The sequence below is a fragment of the Chelon labrosus genome (genome assembly GCF_963514085.1).
Source record: "Chelon labrosus genome assembly, chromosome: 1".
NCBI classification, from domain to species: Eukaryota; Metazoa; Chordata; class Actinopteri; order Mugiliformes; family Mugilidae; genus Chelon; species Chelon labrosus.
The window spans coordinates 35,009,313-35,014,220 of NC_140337.1; the positions used below are offsets into that span (position 1 = coordinate 35,009,313).

The window sequence follows — 4,908 nt, forward strand, 5'->3', positions numbered from 1 at the left end:
ATGACCAAGTTTGAAACTTCTTTTACTCTTTTACTTACTTCTTCTAAGAGACAGTGAAAATAAACCCTTAGATTTAGTTTAGTTTACTTTCAGAGTCAGACTGCTGCACCTGACACAAACTGGATGAACAGATGAATCTTCAAGATTACCAACACTAGAGAGAAGAGACGAGACAGACTCCAGACGAGGTTGCCTTAAGGATCTTTTCCTTGCAGCAAGGAGAGGACACAATGACATTAGCCTAGCCTATAACACAGTGAGCTCTGTCTATCTGTCAGTGACATCTATATTTATACTCCTGTGCACGTGACTCATAAGTGGGTGTAGACGTCTCTGTGGTTAAGTGAATATTGTCATATAAGAATCAGAGAACATGTTAACTTTTCTATCAACAGGTATGAAAGTATGAGGAAACTGAACGTCTGTATCAGAGTGAAGCTGAATGTAGAGAGAGACACACCTGGCCCCTCCCTCTCTTCACCTGTCAGAGGAAAGCTGACACTGTCTTCACAAACGTGGCTGCAGAGAAGTGTTGTCAGAGAGTCAGTAGATGATCAGCTGCTGTGAGCCTTAGTTTGACAGGAAGATGAAGACGTTGGTGGTGTTTGTGATCCTCGTTCACGGTAAGATATCTTCTTCCTGGATCTGATTCTCACTTCAGTCTGACATCATTTCTCTCATGTCTGTCTCTTTAAAGAAAGTCAGTGATGACCTGTTTCAACTTTGATTAGTTCTTAGTTTGTCTGTGAGGGACACGTCCAGAAGCAGAGTCTGATGTTCTGTTCACGTGGACTGTTTCTAATCACTGCTGTAAATGTCAAATCACATCAAGAAAGAAAGAATCAAACAGATTGAAGGTGAGCTCAGAGCTAACGACTGCTTGATGATCTGGCTGCAGGTCAGGACTTCACTGTTGGACACAAACATTTACAAATGTCACTGTGTTTGAAAGTCAAACTGTCAGCTAGTGACTTCTTCATGGGGGGATGTTGACGACTAGTTTCCTCATCCAGATGCCACATTACTGAGAACAAGCAACAGAGACATATTAAAGGTAAATAAATAAATATGACCTCCCAATGCTACAAATTCAACAAAAGATCATTTTCAGTTCTTTACAACCTATAAAATGTTTTCTCTAGATATTCTGGGACACACCAGGGAGTGCTTCTCCTTCACAGACCACCTTATCTGTGTCACCTTGTTGCAGGGGCACATGTTTGAGGAACGTCACAGGTCATCTCCTGTAGATGCACTGTGTAACACCTTCAAGGCATACCCAGTGCTGGATGAGCCTGTTTTGGTGCTGTGGACCTATTCCAGCTCCTTATGGAGAACAATCTAGAAGAAGTCTTCACTCTTTTAAAGACCATCATCACCACACCCCTGACCACAGCAGAAGCTGAGAGGTGCTTCTCAACCTTGAAAAGAGTAAAAACTTTTCTCAGAAACACCATGACCCAGGAGAGGCTGGATGCATTGGCCATGCTGTCCATGGAAAAGAGACTTGTACGTGAGACGACTTCAATCAGAGAATCATTGAAGGAAAGGACAGCAACATTTATGTTCGAATAGTGTTTATTGTTTTGTACCCCCCACAATGTTTAATCACCAGCCACCACTGGTACTGAAGGAAGATGAAGGCTTAAGTTTCCACAACAATCTCACGTGGTGCTGGAAATGTACGATACTGGGCTCCAGCACAGAGACAACATCTCTGGATTCAGTCTGGATGTTGAACAGGACCTGCTGAATCTGATGCTGGTTTATGGCTCTAGATAGAATGAAATGAATCATCTTTACCACTGGTTGCATGATCAAAAGGTAAAGTCTCTTTACATTGAATTCTTTATGCACGGCAACAGTCTTCCATCCCTCTTGGAAGCAACAGTCCTCACAATCCACATTCCTTTTTTCATCATCAGTTGCCATGACTGAAATGAACCAGAAGGGGTCACCGCCAAACAGTGTCCCACAGAATAGGCCACACAGTGGTCAGGCCCAACGGAGCTACTGAGTGGAGCTGCTAGTCTGAGGTAAAAATAGAAAGTATGTTTGTACCTGTACGATTCATCAACCCTGTCTGACAGTGCTGTATGAAGAATAAGAAGGTTTATTGTTATTGTCTGGTGAAAACCAATGAAATACAGTTTGGCAATGTGACATCCACCTGCTACTAGGGCCTGTTTTGTGTTTTCCCCTTGTCTTATTGTTTGTCTGTCTCTCCAGGTACCTTAGTGGGCGGGTCTTAATTTGGGAAATTGGGAGCTCCTGGCCAGTCTCCCTGAGCTTATAAGACCTGGCACTCCTGATCCTCAGTCTCCCTCTGATCTTTGACCTGGATTCCTCTGGTATGTGTTTTTGTTCTGTTGGCTTTGGCCTGTTTGCTTTACGTTAGCACCTTTTAACAATACACATACACTATCATGCACACATCAACAGACACACTGATACTCACACTCAAACCTCAGTAATTCTTATGGGTTGATTTTTAAATAAATCAGTTAACCTTTATGTTCTGCCATAGCTTAGCCAGGTCATGACAGCAGCTCTTAGGCAGAAGCTGGTTTTTAATCTATTAGTTCTGGATCTGATGACTCTGGATCTCTGAAGGCAGTGTAGTGAACAGTCTACATCCAGGATTTGGTCCGTGGAGATGTGATTGGCTTTCTGTTGGAGCTGGTCAGTGTAGATGTCTCTCATGTGTCTGATCTAGACCATAACAATGAACCTGAGCGCTACCTTTCCTGTCAGCAAATAAACCACCAGAACAAGACAAATATATCCAGTCTGACTTTTATCAGGTGCCAACTGGTGTATAGTCGCTATCAGCTGGAACTAATGTCCTCAGTTCCTCCGAAATCACGTGATTTAGTAGAAAGGCTGCAGCACAACAGACGCATGCGCACTCTCCTCTGAAGACTAGTCGGTGCTGTTTGTCTGGACATGTTTGATTTCTGCTAGAGATGTCATGTGACAGAAACCTGGAACAGTGTTGCCAACTTGGTGACTTTGTCGCTAAATCCAGCGACTTTCAAATCCTCTTGGTGACTTTTTTTCGTCAAAAGCGACTAGCGACAAGTCTAGCGACTTTTTCTGGTTCTTGGAGACTCTGATGTGAAAGCACATATCGGTTCAGTTACTGTCCTCAACAAGCAGCGGGTGCTGCCGTGAGCCCCTCCCCTGTCCCAAAGCACTCACAGGCGGTCAGTCTCACAGTAGCCCCCGCTGCAGCAGTCAGAGCAGAGAGGGAGACCCACGCCACTCAGCGTCCAGACTGCAAATGAATGGCGCATGCGCAAAGCTGCCGCTGATCGCGCCCTGGTCTACAGAAGGGGGTGTAAATGTAAATGTAATTCTTCACTGTCACACTAAAATAAGTAATAAAATAATAATCCATTTAGATTGTTAAAACCGTTTCTTTTGAGTCACACAGCCAATACCAAGCCGGATAAAGGAGGAGCGTTAATAATACAGGACAAAGTTAGTTTTGTGTGGCTAGGCAAAAAATAAAAAATGAAAAAACAACCAAGAACCAGCAGAAGAATGTTCATTTGTAGTTCTAAACATATTTAGGTTTTTTTTTTACTCTTACAGCGTCCATCACAATTACATCCAAATGACAAATTATGCAAATTACGTCATCTAGCGTCTTTTAGGACAGCCAATAGCCACTTTCCTTACTGAGGAGTTGGCGACGCTGACCTGGAACATGATGCAACAACCACAACAGCAACGTATGAAGGAAACTCCAACACTGTAGGAAGCTAGGCGTTTATTCATCAATATAGAAATGTGAAATATTTAGTCTCTTTACTTTCTGTTTGTAGTTGCTCAGTTCTTTATGGTTTGGTTATCGCCCATCCCTCCATCGCTCCACCTTCCTGGTTTATAGAGCGCTAGCGGCTGAAAGACAGACGAGTCGTCACCGTCAGAGACTTTGAGCTTTATTTCAGTTTTATTTCAGTTTTATCTCAACCTTCCACTGAATGTGATCTAGTCAGGTTGATAGATTGAAGTCAGGTAAACAGAGGAGGAAGAAGAAGACAAGATGGCTGCTGGAACATCAGCGTGTCTCTGCATGACTTTACTGAGCGTCGTCCTGTCTGTCTCTGCTGGTGAGTTGAAACCAAAGCGTCTTTAGCTCTGACATGTTCAGGAGACAACGTAGAGTCTGACTGGATCTAGAAGATCTGATCAACCACATGTTCTACAGCAGCTCCAACATTAGTAGTCATCATTTTACTACATCAGCTTCCTCTCTGTTATTTCCTCTAATGCTCTTTAGTTTATCCTTCGTCTTGTCTTCCTGTTTACTGCTCACCGTCTCTTTTAACTGCTTAGAAAACATCATGTGTAAAATGATCCCATCATTCTGTGTTACATAGTTTTAGACAACTTCATTCCAAGTCATGACCAAGTCTGAAACTTCTTTTACTCCTGTATTTATGAAAATCAACCTCATCTACATGAAATGATGAGTTATTAGGGAGAACCACTCACTGGTACATGTCAGACATTAGTCAGGACCCTCAGGTCTAAACTGACTGATGTCATTGTTCATAAAGAAGAGAACAAACAAGTAGAATTAGAAAAACTCCTTCTTTGAAGAACAGAGAGAATGTGTGTGTGTTGTGACCTGTAGCAGTACTAAATATAACCAGGTCCAGTTTAGCCTGGAAGACAACAGGAGGGTTAAAGTAGCCCAGACAATCACAGCATGGTTCTCCATGGTGTAGGATAATGGTACCAGGTTAGAAAAGTGGATGGTCACTGACCAGAGCCTGTATCTGTGTCTCTATATGTTGTGTGCAGACAAGTACTGTAGTATAAGCAGTAGTGATACTAGCTGAGGATGCCCAGCTGATTGGAGTCAGTGATCCTGTCTCAGTTCCTCAGAGGAAGTCA

At 42.9% G+C, this 4,908-nt stretch overlaps 1 long non-coding RNA gene across 2 annotated transcripts; it reads left to right on the forward strand.

The window, feature by feature from the left end:
• Positions 1 to 1,390: 1,390 nt before the first annotated feature.
• On the forward strand, positions 1,391 to 2,777 carry LOC311494098. 2 transcript variants are annotated; one of them, XR_014699264.1, is made up of 4 exons: positions 1,391 to 1,509; positions 1,616 to 1,824; positions 1,926 to 2,036; positions 2,230 to 2,777. It is a non-coding gene; the product is annotated as an uncharacterized lncRNA (long non-coding RNA). The 2 variants fall into 2 exon arrangements; XR_014699265.1 differs by having other exon boundaries at positions 1,397 to 1,824.
• Positions 2,778 to 4,908: the final 2,131 nt, after the last annotated feature.